The sequence below is a fragment of the Muscardinus avellanarius genome (assembly GCF_963383645.1).
Source record: "Muscardinus avellanarius genome assembly, chromosome: 12".
Lineage (NCBI taxonomy): Eukaryota > Metazoa > Chordata > Mammalia > Rodentia > Gliridae > Muscardinus > Muscardinus avellanarius.
In genome coordinates, this window is record NC_137798.1 from 19,084,739 (window position 1) to 19,101,729 (window position 16,991).

Here is a 16,991-nt window from a genome sequence, read left to right on the forward strand (position 1 = left end):
TTTATAAAATTTTATGAAGCACGTTTTCCCAGTCTTAAATTACAGCCCCATTTTATAATTAAACATTTTCTTCTAAATCATAGGGTTTTGAATGACAGCAATTTTCTCAATGTGGAGAAAATTAATCTACCTTTTTAAATGGAGGAGAATGCTGTCAACTTCCCATAATCAGACATATGAGGTAGCCCACACTCCTGCCTGTGTTTGTGCTTTTAAGAAAAAACCCACACTAGGATCTTGATGACAATTTTATTAGCAAAAGAGTTAAATAAATCCGATACTACTCCAAACTTAAACAGTATCTAAAAACATTAAGTGACAGTAATGTAACAAAGGCAAATAAAATAAAGTGATTCTAATCTTAGACAAAATTGCTATTTCCCAAAAAGTAGTCATGTAACTTTGGTGTTTATCAAAATAATCTGAGGAGCTTACTAAAACAGAAATGTCCATGCCAAAGCCCAGGAAGGACATGGGAAACGCAGAGTTAATGGACACAGGGTGCCCTGGATAAGCATAATGTTCTATAGTATGGTAGGATAGCTACAGTTGGCAACCGTTAATTATTTTAAAGTTCTGCATGTTGCAGAACATTAAACTTACACAGCATAAGGAGTAAGGGTCCAAACCCTCTCAGGTACCAAATCCATCAATGCTCAATTACCTATATAAAATAACATTTGCATATGACCTAAGCAAATTCTCCTGTATACTTTAAGTGCAGTGCAGTGGTGCATACCCATAATCCCAGTAGTTGGACAGATGAACAGTACCCGCAAAGGTCCGGATAAGCTGGGCATGGTGGCCCAATCCTGCAGTCCCAGTATTTGGGGAAGCTAGACAGGAAAACCAAAAGTTGAAGGCCCATCTCAGCCTTGTGTCAAAATTAAAAAAAAAAAATAATAAGCTGGGTGTGGTGGTGCACGCTTGTAATCCCAGCATTCGAGAGGCTGAGACCAGAGGATCACAGTTCACAGACAGCCTCAGCTACTTAGTGAGGGCCTCTGCAACTTAGTGAGACCCTGTTTCAAAATAAAAAATAAAAAAATAGGAAAAAAAATAGGGCAGGGGGTGTAGCTCGGAGGTCAAATGCCCCTGGGTTCCATCCCCAGACCCACAAAAAAATAATTAATTAATTAATTAAATAGCTGGAGGTGTAGCTCAGAGGTACAATGCCCCAGGACACACACACACACACACACACACACACACACACACACACACCTAGTCCAGAGGATGTTAAATATTCCAGATAAAAACAAATGATAAATGTCTCAGTAGTAGATATGCCAATTACCTTGATCTAGTTGTTACAGGGTATACATGTAATGAGACATCACACTATCCCCCACAAATATGTATAATTCCTGATTATCAATTAAAAACAATATTTTATTAAAAAAATAGAAATGCCCAGAAAGCAATTAAATCAGAATCCATCAATGGTAAGTCAACACCAATACTTTTTCCTCCAAACCTTGAGGAATATCAATTGCCTTCAGACAGAAAACAAAAAGTGTATAGGAACAGACCAATAAAGTCTGGCCCTACTCAGTAAACTCCTCACGTATTTGTGGCTCAGAAGAGGCTGGAGAAGGGAAAGAGGTGCGAGCAAAGGCCATTCCTAAGTGGGTGCTACTTCCAAACACATGGGAGTCAGCACAAACACAGTCTGCAGCTGATGACTTCCACTGGTCGCCTTCTAGGTATTTAGTCTCATTCTCTAAACACTACAGAGCACAGTGAGAACAATTTTAAACTCCAAATCCTTCCCCATTTTAATGAGAAAACTGAATTCATAATGAACAGAGAATCACCTCCACAGAATAGACACAAGTTTCTATTTTCCTTTTATCTGAATAGAACTTATCTCTGACACTTCCCCTATACGCTGCCAGTTCTCCATGTCTGTGAGTTCTACATCCATGGATCCAGCCAACCACAGGCTGAAAATATTCTGAAAAAAAGTTGGATCTGTTCTGAATATATGCAGACTTTTTTCTTGCTATTATTCTCTAAACATAGAGAATAACATATAACATGTTATGTAGTGGATAGTACAATCAATCTAGAGATCTTATGTGGGGAGAAGGATGCTAGAGATTGAACACAAAGGTGTTCTATCACAGCTATACCTCAGCCCAATTTTAGCTTTTATTTTGAGAGTCTTGCTCAGTTACCATGCCTTGGGCTTAAACCTATGATCCTCCTGTTCTCAGATGCCCAAGTACTGGGATTACAGGTGTGCACCACTGCACCATACTTAAAGATCTTTTAAAGTATAAAGAAGAATGTGCTTAGGTTATATGCCAATATTATTTTATATAAGTAATTTGAGCACTGATGGCTTTTGGTATCTGAGAATGATCTGGGAGCCAATCTCTGCTATCAGGGGATAACTGTGCCTGCTTTGCAGCACCTCTAACTTCTCATCCCTTACTCACTGTCTAGGTAACCACGTGAGCTACCTACCCTCACTAGCACCCTTTGCCCTATTTTTATACTGCCCAGTACAACCTTAACCCTAAATCCATGATATATCTGCTTTCATATGCAACAGAGTGCTAGAGTTAACCAAGCAATACAGATTTGTCCTACTCTATTTTAACTGGAAAATGCATGTAATGAAATTTGCCATCTTAAATATCTTAAGTATGGCTCGGAAACATTAAGCAAATTCATACTCTGTACAACCAAGCTCCAGAGCCTTTCACCTTGCAAAACTGACACTCTATACCCATTAACAACTCCCCACTCCCCCTTCCCCCAACCCCTGGCAACCGCCAATCTACATTCTGTTTCTAGGAATTTGACTTCTCTAGACACCTCCTGTGAGCGAACCACACAATGTGCATCTGTGATTAGCTTGTTTCATGTGGGCCTACTACTCTTGTCAATACTTTACAGTCTTCCTTTTTACAGCAGCCTTATTCCTAAAACTTACCCCTGTGTGTCTTTCTCCTAAAAAGACTTGCTCCTTCCCTGATTATAAATGTAATCCAAGCAAAATCCTTGAAAAGCACAAAGAATAAAAGCATGAGCTACTAAATTCCTACTACCCAGCGATTATCACCATTAACATCACTGATAGTGTAATCGTAATAGAGTCCTGACCGTCATTATTTTTTCTCTTACATGGAAGCCTACAGTCATATTTTCTATGTCTCTGTTGGAGAGGATGCTTTTCAATAGCTGGTACCCAAACAGGCACAGTAGGCTTTTCTTTCCTACTCTGTCAACCACACTACTGATCTTCCGTCTTCTCTCTGCTTGGTCCCTTATGTTTTCACACACTCATCCCACAGGCAAATTCCAGCTGCTTTTCCTGCCTTTAGAATTCTGCCTGTTAAGCCTTATTTCATATATTCCATCAGAGGGAGCCTTCCCAATTTGCAAAGCTATTGCCACTCCCTTGCTTAGAATCCTTGAATACCATATGCAGACAATAAAGTAAAATTTTAGGCCCCTCAGAGCACTATTATCTGCTCTGTTGCCTACCCTATTGATCTGACTCCACCACTTTATACTCTGGGAGCTGGCACTACCCACCCCACTGCCCCAGATGTCTCTCCTCCCTGCCTTCACCCTTGCATTTCCTAATCTCTGGAATGACTCCTTCACCTAACTACTACATATTTTTTAATCAAAAATGCTTAATTAACATACAAATGCTTAAATAACATATATTTATACATGTATACATACATTAAACATCACATGGTCCCCAAATTATAGTTATGGGGACCATGTGATGTTTAATATATACATAAGTTAAATTGTTAGAATCAGAGTAAGCATATCTGTCTCCTCAAACATTTATTATTTCTTTATGGTGAAACGTGTGTGTGTGTGTGTGTGTGTGTGTGTGTGTGTGTGTGTGTGTTACTGGAGGTGGAACCCAGGGGCTTTTCTACCTCCAGGCTATACTCCCAGACCTATTTTTATACTTTATTTGGAAACAGGGTCTCACCAAGTTGCTGAGAGCCTCACTCAGTAGCTGAAGCTGACTCTGAACCTGTGCGATCCTCCTGTCTCAGCCTCCCAAGCACGGAGATTACAAGCATGCACCACCACACCCAGATTTTAGTCTTTTTTATTTTTGTAACAGGGTCTCACTAAGTTGCAGAGGGCCTCCCTAAGTAGCTGAGGCTGTCAGTGAGGCTGTCGGTGAACCGCAATCCCCTGGTCTCCACCTGCTGAATGCTGGGATCCCAAGTGTGCCACCACGCCCAGCTGCATTGTGGTTTTGATTTGCATTTCTCTGATGATTACTGATATTGAACATTTTTTTCATATACCTGTTGTCCATTTGTTTGTCTTCTTTTGAGAAATATCTATTTAGGTCTATTCTAATCAAATTATTTTGGTTTTTTTTTTTTGCTATTGAGTTCTGTTATAGTTATATATAAGATGTCCCCTGAATCACTCATTTATTAGTGTTCAAAGTTGATGTGATTGAATCATAGGGGTTGCCATCTCGACAGCAGTTGTATGGAGGTCACCTAGTCTGGTGGGGTGTGGATGGTGTGCGGCCTCGGGGATTACTTCAGGTTGCTTTCTGCTTCTGGCCTCCATGACATGAGGAGCAGAGCCCGTAAGCGCTCTCCTCTCTCTGCTTCCTGCCTCCACGCCCTGAGATCCATGGCCCTGGCCTCACCTAGACTGGACCTGGAATCCCCAAGAAGCTGTGTAAATAAATCTCCCTTCCTCTAATGTCTTTGGATTCTAGCAGCAAGAGTAAGGACCGAGGCAAGCTCCTTGCACACTCTGCAAGGTACCTCCTTGTCAGACCAGAGCTTCTTATATTTTCTCCCATTCTTTTTAGTTTGATGTGGTCACATTTGTCTGGTTTCTTCTTTACTTTTTATTTCCTGAGCTTGCTTGCTTGCTTGCTTTTTTCATTTGTGCTCTTATCCAAAAAGTCCTTGTCTAGTTCAACATTAATCTTTAATCACTTCTACGTTGGGAGATATATATATACGATAGAAATCTGATTTTTTTGTGTGTGTGTGTGGTACTGGGGTTCCTGGAAACCCTTCTACCTCTGGGCTATACTCCCAGACCTATTTTTTTTTATACTTTTTTACCTGCGCGATCCTCCTGTCTCCACTAGAAGTCTGATTTTAGGCTAGGTGTTGTGGCACACACTTATAATCCCAGCATTCAGGAGGCTGAGACAGGAGGATCGCAGTTTGTGGACAGCCTCAGCTATTTAGTGAGGCCCTCTGCAACTCAGTGAGACCCTGTTTCAAAGTAAAGAATAAAAAATAGGGCTGGGGTGTCACTTGGAGGTAGAACGGCTCTGGGTTGTATCCCCAGTACCACACACACACAAAAAAAAGAAGTCTGGTTTTATACTTTTGTATAGAATTATTCCGTTTTCTTAGTACCGCTTACTGAAAAGACTTCCAACATGTGTCCTTGGCATGTTTTGTGAAGATCAGCTGTGGATGCATGGTCAGACTTCCCTTGGTCTGTGCCAGTACCACACAAATGCCACAGCTCTGTAGTATATTTTGAAGTCAGGGAGTGTAATGCCTCTCGCTTTATTCTTTTTTCTGGAAATGGCTTTGGCTATTCTGAGATTTTATGGTTCCCAGTGAATCCTCTCACACATTTTAAAATGAACTCTCTGGTGGGATGTGGAGGGAAATACACCAAATGATGTATGCACATATGTTTGTTTCACTTTGAACTTCACTATGATATATAATTACAATGCACCAATCACAGCATAAAAATAAAAATTAAAATAATTAGCCACCATCTCCTTTCATAATCCCTTTCCAAAAAGAGGGTTTTTTTGTTTTTGTTTTTTGGTTGAGTTTTTTTGTCTAGTGAGTCCAAATTACTGCCCCTCTTTCTGCCAGCAAAACAGCCTGGTTATGTTCTGCCACTGGATTTAACACACTTTCCTAATTACTCATCTGTGGGTGTGTGCATCTTACCACTCGGTTGTGCTCTTGAGAGTGAAGCCCACATCTGAGTCATCTCTGGATTTCTAGCATGGCGGCAAGCACATAAAAGATGCTCAAATGCTTGGTATTTCTTTTCTTTTCTTTTTGCAATACTGGGTATGAAACCCTGGGGCATTTACCTCTGAGCTACACCCCAACACTATTTTTTATTCTTTATTTTGAAACAGGGTCTCACTGAGTTGCAAAGGGCCTCACTAAGTAGCTGAGGCTGTATGAGAACCGCAATCCTCCTGTGTCTGCCTCCCAAATGCTGGGATTACAAGCGTGCATCACTATGCCCAGCTTGGTATTTCATTTTCTAAACATATTTCCTCATCTTTCAATATTCAATAGTTAAACTTATGTTTGCCCCGTGATAATTTTTAATGTTTTCTTACAAAATATCAACTACTCAAGTAGTTCTTATGTCCACAGTTTCTCCCATTGAATTTTAGGGTTTTTGTTTTTTGTTTTTTGAGTGGCATTCTCTGCATTAAGATGTGTATTCTTGCTAGGCAGCTGATAGGGAAAAGCAAAATAATTAGGTCCAAAGGTTCATTTCAAATGAAGGAACATTTCCTGAATATCTATTTTGTGCCAGGTTGGGCGTATTGCTGGTGAGTTGTTCCCTTGGTTGGTTTATATTGACACTGGGCTATTAGATACTCCAGTAACAGGTCGCTCAGATTATAGGAGAGAAAAGCTATTCATTTTTCAATAACAGTTTTCTAGCTATAAAAGTAAAAGTAGTTATTTTCAAAAATCAATACAAAAATTATATAAAGAAACCTCAAACTACACATTATTCAATTATCTTGAGATAATACCTCCTTTTACTTTCATACAGCCATGTTCTATGTTTGCAATTTTATTTAAATTGCATTATATAAAGAGATCAGCAGCAGAAAAACCACAGAAACTATACAAACACATGAAGCTGGAATAATACATTTTTCAATGATAAGTGGGCCATCAAAGAAACCAGGGGAGAAATAAAAAATTCTTAGAATGTTATTACATAGATGCAGAAGCCCTTAATAAAATATTAGCAAACTGAGTTTAAGAACACATTAAAAAGATCAAATTGGTTTCATCTCAAGGATGCCAGAACAGTTCAACATCCTCAAATCAATGAAAGTAATATGCCACCTAAATAGAACCATGGACAAAAATCCCATCATCCTTTCAAGAGATGCAGAAGAGGCCTTTAATGAAGTTCAATATCACTTCATGATAAAAACCCTGAGGAAGGAGCTGGGAGTGGTAGTAAATGCCTATAATCCCAGTACTTGGGATGCTGAGACAGCAGGAGCTCAGGTTCCAAGCCAGCCCCAGCAATTGAGTGAGACTCCGTTTCAAAATAAAAAATAAAATAGGGCTGAGGTGTAGCTACAAGGAAAATTACTCAACACTGAAAAAGGAATTGAAGAAGTCATCAGAGAATGGAAAGACTCCCCATGTTCATGGGCAGGCAGGATTAATATTGTTACAATGGCCATATTACCAAAAGCAATCTACAGACTGATGCAATCACCATTAAAATATCAATATTCTTCTCAGAACTAGAAAAAATCCTAAAATTCATATGGATGAACAAAAGACCCAGAATAGCCAAAGCAATTCTGAGTGAAAAGATTAAAGCTAGGGTCCTCACAGTATCTGGCTTTGAATTATGCTACAGAGCCACAATAACAGAAATAGCATGGAACTGGCATGAAAACAGACCTACAGACAATGGAGCAGAACAGAAGACACAGAGACAAACCCACACAGCTACAGTGATCTGATTCTTGACAAAGGTACCAGAATACACTGGAGAAAAGACAGCCTCTTCAACAAATGGGGCTGGGAACACTGGGCCATCCATGTTAAGAATGAAACTAAACCCCTTATCCTGTACAAAAGTCAGCTCAAAATGGATCAAAGACCTTAGTATAAAACCAAAAATAGGGGAAACATTTCAAGATAGAGGTACAGGCAAAGACTTCCTGAATAAGACCCCACAGGTCAGGAAACAAGAGAATCAATAAATGAGTAGCATCAAATTAAAAAGCTTCTACACAGCAAAGAAAACAATAAAGTGAAAAGAAAACCAACAGAATGGCAGGATGCAGGAGAAACAAATTCATACACTGCTGGTGGGAATGTAAACAAGTACAGCCATTATGCAAATCAGTATGGCAGTTCCTCAAAAGAACTACCATCCAATCCAGCTCTACCCCTCCTTGGTATTTATCCAAAAGAACTCATTGGTATATTTTAGCCGTACACCATGCTTACTGTTCCCAATTTACAATAGCCAAGTTAGAGAATCAGACGAGGTGACCATCACCAGATGATGAGTGGATAAATGATACTTGCATGTACACAGTGGAGTTTTATGCAGTCATGGAGAATAAAGTCATGTCATTTGCAGGAAAACGGATGGAATCGGAGGCCATAATTTTGAGCAAAATATACCAGATTCAGAGGGAAAAGTATCATGTATTTGTCTCATATGTGGAGACTAAAGGGAAAATACAGGAAAAAAGGACTCCATGAAAGTAGAAGGGGGATAATTAGGGTAGAGAAAAACGTCAGGAACAGGGATGAGAGTTCTGGGGCAGAAAATTGACTGTCTTTCTGTATGTACAAGAATGCCGTAATGAAACCAACTCATGTATAATTAATACGCACCAATTAGAAAGAGGGGTTGGGGTTTAGCTTAATGGTAAAGCCTTTGCCTAGCATTGACAAGGCCCTGGGTTCTATCACCAGTACCCCAGACACATACACACAGGGGGGAAAAGAAAGCAATTCCTGCCCATAAGTGAAGGTGAAGACTGGACAGTATTTATATAAGAATGCAGGGAATGACAAGCTTACTTTAACAAATTTTTTACCTAATAAGGTAAAAAAAAAATAACAGGTTAATTACATGATAAATCTTTTTAGTGAAAGGAAATTCCAAATGATGGCTACAAGTCAACCCAAATTTATTTGAGATGGAAAGCTTGAATCATATTTTACATACCTTAAAAGACTAAATTCTGTATTACCTTGTAAAGCATTATTCTACTATTACTGGTAAGAAAGCCTTCCTTGTGTTATATCAAACGATCCCTGTAATATTTAAGCTATTTTTTTTTTTTTTTTTTTTGGTGGTACTGGGGATGGAACCCAGGGGCATTTACCTCTGAGTTACTCTCCCAGCTCTATTTTTTTATTCTTTATTTTGAAACAATGTCTCACTAAGTTGCAGAGGGCCTCTCTAGGTAGCTGAGGCTGGTCACAAACTGTGATCCTCAGGTCTCAGCCTCCCAAATGCTGGGATTACAAGCATGGGCCACCACACCCAGCAATATCTAAGCTTTGCTCTAAGTATTCCAGCTCAGTACATTCTTTCTTGGTACGTCCTGTCTTCCCAAGCCATCATTTTCATTTGTACCTCAGTTCAAACACAGCTTTTCATAGAGTGGAGCAAGTACTACCACATCATCTATATGCATCTGAAAGCACGGATTGACTAAAACTATTAAAAAGGTAAAGGGAATGCAGGAAAGCGCGAGGAAGTAGTTCTCGCCCTCTTGCTGACCAGCCTGTCTACACCTGCGACTTCTCAGGAAGCCTAATTATCACTTCTTTCCTTTTAGCCTCTTCTATAAATCATTTTTTCTTTTTTACAGCTTTCCTAAAATAGAAAAGGCAAAAGACACCCACACACATACCCTGGAAAGGTCGCTCCACGTGTGGCTGAGGGCGCCGTGGCGCTCGCGGTAACTGAGCGACGAGAGGCTGGGTGCGACTGGGAGGCCTGACTCCAAACCAGCCCTGCTGCGCTCCGAGTGCAGACGGCTTGTTTAAGATCTCTGCGCCTCCAATTTCTTCTCTTTACATCAAAAATAGTGGTACCTGACTCTAGGGTTGTACTAAGAACTAAATGCCATGATGTATTAAGTGTTCTTAATGGTACCTGGCATGTGGCAAATGCTAACTAAATGTCTGCTGTTATTATCAATAATAATGATAGTTATTTTAACAAATCCTCCACTGCCAACTATATCTATATAAGACGCAGGTGTGTGTGTGTGTGTGTGTGTGTGTGTGTGTGTGTGTGTGTGTGTGTGTTTACTGGAGATCAAACCCAGGGACATTATGTCTCCAAGCTACACTACCGGTCCTTTTTTCTTCTTTTTTGTTGTTGTTTTTGAAATAGGGTCTTGTTAGGTTGCTGGCCTTCCCACTATGTTGCTGAGGCTGGCCTTGAACCTGTGATCCTCCTGGCTCAGCCTCCCAAGTACTGGTATTGTGGGCATGCTCCACCACTCCTGGCCTGTATACTATGACATGACAGCATCTTCCTCATAGAAGACAATGCCTGCCCAAGGCCGTTTATGCAGAGCTACCAAAACAAATGCCAGGGCTCCTCATTTGCCCATTTCCAAGGCCTTGGAAAACCCTAGCGGTATATTCACATGGTCATAAAACCTTCTGCAGAGTTTGCAAAAGTAAGATATTTAATTGCAACCTGTTAAGAGTATACTTTTATTTGACTCCAACTTCTTACTTGCCTTTTGTGAGGTGACTCTGGTGTGTGGGTCTTTGGAGGATCTGGAGAAGGTAAGTTTGACGTATTTCTATGACTCCTGTAATCTATCCATTGTGGTGTGGAACTAGCATTCAAAAATACTGCCACTGAGTAGGCGCTTCCCGACATCCACCTGCCGGCAATCGGTGGCCGGGTTCTGTGCACTCTCGGACACCCAGGTAACGGCACCATCAGGATGAAGCTCATGAGTTTTTTTATGAAATTGAATCATCAAACTGTAACCACTGAACTGAACAATGAAACACAGGTCCATGGAACAATTCCAGGTGTAGATGTCAGCATGAACACACACCTGAAGGCTGTGAAAACGACCCGGAACAACAGGGAACCCCTGCTGGGAACACTGAGTATTTAGGAAATAACGCCCAGTATTTTATTCTGCCAGACAGCTCACCTCTGGATACACTACTTTTAGATGTTGAATCTAAGGTGAAGTCTAAGAAAGGGAGGCTGTTGTAGGAAGAGGTCCAGGCTGAGGTAGAGGAAGAGGACATGGTCGTGGCAGAGGAAGAGGGGGGTTCCTATGTGACAATGCCTCTCAAGATTAGGTGACCGGAGGGGATGGGGGGGGGAGGGAAATTCTCTAAAGCACATGATGTACTTTAACAAACATACAAAGTCAATCACACTCAGCCAAGCATGAGGAGGAGGGAGGGCGGGGGCTAACTGGGGGATGTGTGCATGTATTTTTCCACCATCTTGTATCCCACTGAGATGTATGACTGCAATGCACCAATAAAAATTTTTAAAAAATAAAGTAAAATAAGCCTGACACACACATACAAAAGATTACTTCAGAGTGATAAATGATGTGGCACATCTTCTGTCCAGGTTTTATTCGTTTTTAATAAAATGAACGTGGGCATGGCTCCCACTGTATCTGTGTTGCAGCAGTTTCCTCTGCACTATGACATTAACAGTGAGAGCGAGGCAGTCCCATTCTCAGATGCTCAGTCTAAATTTTGTTCTGCAGTGCTGGGATGGAACCCAGGCCCCGTCCCCCAGGACGCGGGCTTGCTCTACCATTCAGCTGCCCTTCGCCCATCTTTAATTTCCTGACCTGCGTTTTTTCTTTCATGTTGAATACATACTGTTTTATTCTACATGCAATGAATAAGTGTTTTGTTGTTTTGCTTTGATCTCATTGTGTGGAACTTAGTTACAGGTGAAGTAAGTTTTTCTGATGTTTCAGAAATGAGTTCTTATAAAATGGAGTCTAAAACTAAAATCAGAAGTCATTCGCTTTTTTGCCATTGTTAATAGCTTTCTTCTTGTTTCTTTAGCTTCTTTGGGAGGTTCTCAGTACAACAGTTTTTGTGTTCTCATGGGTAGAAACTCCAGAAAATGTTAACTAGATTATCATTTGTGAGCAGTGCTGAAAGCTGTTAGCCTGGAACATCGCTGTCAGGTTCTTTTACCGAGCACTTTTATAAGGAGTCCTTTAAGAACTGCTTTATTTAATAACAAAATGATTCCCACCCCACCCCACCGTGGTTCTGGGGATCGAACCAAAGGAGTTCCACCTCTGAGCTACCCTCTCAGTCCTTTTTATTTTTGATTTTGAAAAAAAGGCCTAGCTACATTACTGAGGTAGCCTTAAACCTGCAATCCTCCATTCTGAGCCTCCCAAGTACTGAGGTTATAGGCATGTACCTAATCATTAATAAGAACTTAAAAAGTTTATTTAATTGGTTAAACTTTGAGAAAAATGTGTCTCAGTATATAAAATTGCTTGTAAAGCTGGCTACCATTGTTTATATGCTAAGGAAAAAATATAACATTGAGGATTTGGGGCTCTAATCTATCTTCCTCTCCCTCCCTTCCCACCTACCCACTAGTGCTCTACCACCGAGATACACCCAGCCCTTTTTATTTATTTATTTATTTATTTATTTATTTATTTATTTATTTATTTTGAGACTGACTGTGTCTAGCCAAGTTGCCCAGGCTGGCTTGCACACATACTGCCTCAGCCTCCTAAGTATGGGATTGCAGGTATATATCATGAAGCCCAACTCCTGTTCCTTCTTTAAGAGGCAGAAATTTTCTGCAAAATATGCTTGCACGAACTGAGGTAATGGGTTGGATGTGTGTGCAAGAAGTTACTATAAAACTTGTGAAAATATATTTTTCAAGTAAATTCAAGTGTCAAGTAAATTCAAATACTTCCTGATTATGCTCTCGATATATTAATAAAATTGATATATTTGATTTATAAGTAAAAATAAAAAGAAATATTGTCACTGCTAATTATGCCAACTTGCCAAAAAGATGCAAAGGTCCAGGGTAGAGCTTACTGTGTGTGCTACAGGGAAGGACGTGGGGAGTGGAGAAGAAATCAGGGCTGATATGTATAAAAGCAGGAATTAAACTGAGCATAATGGCACATGCCTTTAATTTTACTACCTGGAAAGTTAAAACAGGAGAACTGAAGGTCTGAGGACAACCTCCGCAACTCAGTGAGACCCTTGGCAACTTAGACCCTTTTTCAGCTGGGCATGGTGGTGCACGCTTGTAAACCCAGCATTCAGGAGGCAGAGACAAGAGGATCGCAGTTAGAGGACAGCCTCGGCTCCTTAATGAGGCCCTTTGCAATTCAGTGAGACTCTGTTTCTAAATAAAGAATAAAAAATAGGGCTGGGGGTATTGCTTGGAGGTAGAATGCCCCTAGGGTTCCATCCCTAGTACTGCAAAAAAAAAAAAAAAAAAAAATCCTTTTTCAAAATAAAAAAATAAAAATAGGGCTGGGAGCCAGGTGTAGTGTGCACACTTATAATCCCAGTACTTGGGAGGCTGAGACAGGAGGATCCTGGTTTGTGGATAGCCCCAGCTCCTTAGTGAGGCCCTTTGCAACTCAGTGAGACCCTATTTCAAAATAAAGAATAAAAACTAGGGGTGGGAGTGTAGCTCAGAGGTAGAATGTCCCTGGGTTCCATCCCCAGTACTGCAGAAAAAATAAAAATATAGGGCTCGGGGAAAAATGCCCCTAGTTCAATCTTCAGTCAAAACAAACAAATAAAAAACTCCAACAAGTTAATTCATACAAAATTCTTCAAATTATCAATTCAGTTCTCTTTAAAATCTTGTCAAAATAGAAGGCTTTCTGATCAGCAGAATACCGGGTTTTTTGTTTGTTTGTTTGTTTGGGGGAGGGGGTTGCGGGTCTGGGGATAGAACCCAGGGGCATTCAACCTCCAAGCTACACCCCCTTCCCTATTTTTTATTCTTTATTTTGAAACTGGGTCTCACTAAGTTGCCGAGTGCCTCACTAAGTAGCTGAGGCTGTCTGCGAACCGCAATCCTCCGGTCTTAGCCTCCCGAATGCTGGGATTACTATTATTTTTAAAAATGGCATGTCAGGCATGGTGGCGCATGCTTGTAATCCCCGCACTTGGAAGGCAGAGACAAGAGGATCCCGCAGGTTCAAAGCCAGCCGCACTGGCTTAAAAGACCCTGTTTCCAAATAAAAATATAAAGCCCAGAGGTAGAAGGAACCCCAGTACAACAACAACAACAACAACAACAACAAAAATGGCACATAAAATTCATAAGTCACTTTAACAAAGACAGGAACAAACTAAGTACTGAGTGTTGCCAATTCAAATTTTAGTTCCTCAATAAGAAATCTTCAAAGCTCCGAAATATAAAATATAAAGTTCATATTATGAAAAGAATTGAGAGGCACTCCTCAATTTGACAACAGACACCTGGCCAGCAAAGTCAAAGCCAGAGGCCAGTGCAAGGCCGGCAGGGGAGCTGATGGGGACGAGGCACCTGAGAACCGGAGGTCAGGAGGTGCCATGGACCAAGTCCAAGGTCAGCAATGGAGATGGAAAGAGTGCGCTCCAAGAACCAGGGCTGTAGGGGCAGACAGAAATAGGGCCTGCACTGAGAAGGGCTGAGGTACAAAGAGCAGCCACGCTGGCTGACTCAGTAGGCGAGGAGGGCTCGGACGTCTTCCCAAGGCACTGTACAGGCGCCAGGAGTCAGAGAAGCCGGGACCAGCCCAGCCAGAAGGGACTTTAATGCAGAAGCTCTAAAGTAGGCGTGGATGAGTCTCCAAAGGGCGCCTGCCTATAGGTGGGGATTGCTATAATAATCAGTAGTGCAGAATTCCTTCCTCTCTTTCCATGGTATAGTGTTAAGAACTAGTGACCACTGTGGGATACTGCCTGACATGTTCCTACTCTAGGGTGACAACACCCAGCTAGGTAGCACCCATCTCATCAAAATGGTCTCAAACTCAAACTCATGTGGAACAAGAAAAAAACTTTGCTTATGAGTCCCACAGCAGTTACACCCATTGCTTCCTGCTTAGAGAGAACTTGCTCATATCAGGGTTTTAGAAAGCTGGAGCATCATTCCAGGAGCATCATTCCAGGAGACCAGGGTACCTGACCTAGAATAATGAACTACCGTCGGCATATAAAGTGCCGTATTTAAGCACCTGAGGCTTAGTTTGCCCTTGGACACGTTCTGCTCCCCACCCCAACCCCCATATCTATGCCTACTGTGAGTCACCGAGCAAGTCTACAGCCACTCTGCCCGTGTCTTGACTTTGTACTTGGAATGATGCTTTTAGGGAGGTGTATACCCTTCACAGCTACACAGTCTTTGGACTGACAGGACCGGGGTCAATCTCTGGACCCAGGGAAACGGAAAGATGTTCTGTAGGACCAGTGCCAGTGCCAGCCTCGTGAGGTCCGAGCAAAAAATGGGGAGTTTTAAGGCTGCTAAATCTATAGATGCTTCAAGTACCCATCAGATTTAACTATTTAAACAAACCATGAAACTAAAGCAAGAATTCTCTATCACTATTACAAATTAGAATCCCTTTCACTAAGCAACCTAAATTTGCACACAAAATGAAAAAAAAGCCATTAGTGTGACTAATTACTCTTTACTACCCTTTTCAAAGATAGATCAAAACATCCTTTAACAAATGTCACTTTAATCTGCCTGCTAAAAATTAACAGCAGGTGATAAATGGGAAATGTAGTGTCCCTAAGTACACAGAGAAGCTGATCCGCTGCATCTTCACATATCTGACAAGGGAAATTAATTCATAGCAAACAGGAGCACAAGGTATTAACTACTACAAAAGGGAACGAAGAGTCGAGACTAGTGAGAGAGGGGGACTGGTTACAAGTGGCCCGACTGCTGCTCAAATAGAAAGAAAATTCCATTCAGTCCTTTCTTCCTATGTGCTGCCAATCAATCTTCTGCTTGAGAAATACCAAAAGGGTTCTCTAAGCACACCACCATCTTGAAAAAGAGATTGGAAAATTGTTCTAATTTCCTAACATGTGATTCTACAAAAAAATGAGGGGGGAAATTTTTCAAAATCAGTTTACATATCATCTTCTGCCGTCTTTCTCTCCCTTTGCCTATAGTTTCCCAATTTCTTGGGAGAGCACAGAACTGTGTCCCAAGTTGAAAACAATTTATGAGGGGAACAGAGACCCAGCAGCAAGTTGAAACCCAATCACCCAAGACGAGAATTATTGCCCCACTAGTCCATCTATGGCAAAACCACCTGAGCAATCCCCAAAAAGGGTTTACTTGCCAAATACAAACAAGTCCAGTGAACACCAAGTGAAAAGCAGGTCTTGGGCATTAAGAAGCATTCTATAAAAGCACATAAACATGAATAAAATAGGCATAAATTGAAACCCATATGTCTTTTCTCAAAGCCTTGAGGCTAAGTAGACTCTCTTCCTTTCACATGAACTGGTTTATATTTACTTTCTTTTTGTGTGTCTGTGTGGAGATTGAACCCAGAGGCGTTCTACAGCTGAGCTATAGCTCCAGCCCTATTTGATTGTTTATTTGGAAACAAGTCTTGCTAACTTGCTAAGGCTGGTATTGAATCTGCAATGCTCCCGTCTCAGCCTCCCAAGTACTGAGATTATAAGCATTCACCACCTCACCCAGCTGTACATTCTAAATGCAAAATGTAGTCAGAGGTTGGTGGCACACATGTTATCCCAGTACTTGGGAGACTGAGACAGGAGGATCCCAAGTTTGAGGATGGCCTCAGCAACATAGTAAGGCTCTCAAATACCCAGCAAGACCTTATTTCAAAACAAAAAATAAAGCGGGCTGGTTGGTAGGTTAGCTTGGAGGTAGAATACACTCTGGGTTTAATTGCCAGTACCAAAAAGAAAGTCATAGGAAGAGTCACTGTGAAACCAAAAATATGATTATCGTGTTAAATATGAAATTCAGAGGTCAGGCATGGTACCACACGCTTGTAATCCCAGTACTTGGGAGGCTGAGACAGGAGGATCTGCAGGTTCTCAGCCAGCCTCAGCTACTTAGGCCCTCTGCAACTTAATGAGACTTTGTTTCAAAATAAAGAATAAAAAAGAGAGCTGGGGGTATAGCTCAAAGGTAGAATGTCCCTGGGTTCAATTCTCAGTACAGCAAAATTTTTTTAAAAAGGA

General features: G+C 41.1%; 1 protein-coding gene and 1 pseudogene across 2 annotated transcripts in view; one reads left to right on the forward strand and one right to left on the reverse strand.

Moving 5' to 3' along the window:
- Positions 1 to 16,991, reverse strand: part of AVEN (apoptosis and caspase activation inhibitor) — a gene marked incomplete at both ends in the record, with an annotated part of 177,501 nt that overhangs the window by 34,830 nt on the left and 125,680 nt on the right. The window lies entirely within an intron of this gene.
- LOC308271509 (small nuclear ribonucleoprotein Sm D1-like) lies at positions 10,721 to 11,093 on the forward strand (annotated as a pseudogene). Its single transcript has one exon. The product of its transcript is annotated as a small nuclear ribonucleoprotein Sm D1-like (transcript).